We start from the raw sequence: 775 nt of genomic DNA, 5'->3' as shown, positions 1-775 counted from the left end.
TAGAGATATACAGGATGCACCATTTTAATCCATCCAGTCGAATATCTCGAAAATCAAGCCCGGGAGAGAAAAATTTTTCAGACAAAAGTTGTTTGGTTTCGAGGGGGACATAAGATGATAACATTGGTTTGACCGCGAGTGGCGTCGTCAAGGTCAGGACAAGGTCAGGACAAGGTCACTTTGAATTTTTGAATGGAACCCCCAATTTTTCATTACATATTCTTATAGCACGCCTCGAGAACTTTCCAAAACACATAAATGAAATATTTTTTTATGAAATAAATCTTGAGTTATAAAGCTTGAAAGTTGGAGTACTGTCGGCATTAGCATCATCCAAAGTGTCCAAACACTAGCTAAAACCTTTTGAATGTTGTTCAGGATCATGACATTGATAAAGGCCAACGACCTTGGCCATCTGTAGCTAGTGTTTGGACATTTTGGATGATGCTAATGCCGACAGTACTCCAACTTTTAAGCTTCATAACTCAAGATTTATTTCATAAAAAAATATTTTATTTACGTTGCGACCGCACGCGTAGGTGCAAGGCAATACTGTCGGGAGTTTGCACGTCCGGGTCGAGCAGCGTTTCGCGTCCCGATCGGAGATACAAGTAATTTAGATGTTATAGTAATCGTCTCCGCGGATGTAAGCGGGGTTTGGGCGCCAGGCCCGCGTGAGCGAACCAAATTTATATAATATCCGAGCTATCTCCGATTCCCGACGCACAACTCCATAGATCGAGGCAACTTAGATTTTCGCGAAAGTCCGGAAGGG

This window comes from Wasmannia auropunctata, unplaced genomic scaffold, assembly GCF_000956235.1.
Source record: "Wasmannia auropunctata unplaced genomic scaffold, wasmannia.A_1.0 LD336078.1, whole genome shotgun sequence".
NCBI lineage: Eukaryota > Metazoa > Arthropoda > Insecta > Hymenoptera > Formicidae > Wasmannia > Wasmannia auropunctata.
The sequence above is the reverse complement of the archived record's forward strand: the minus strand, read 5'-3'. Positions refer to the sequence as shown.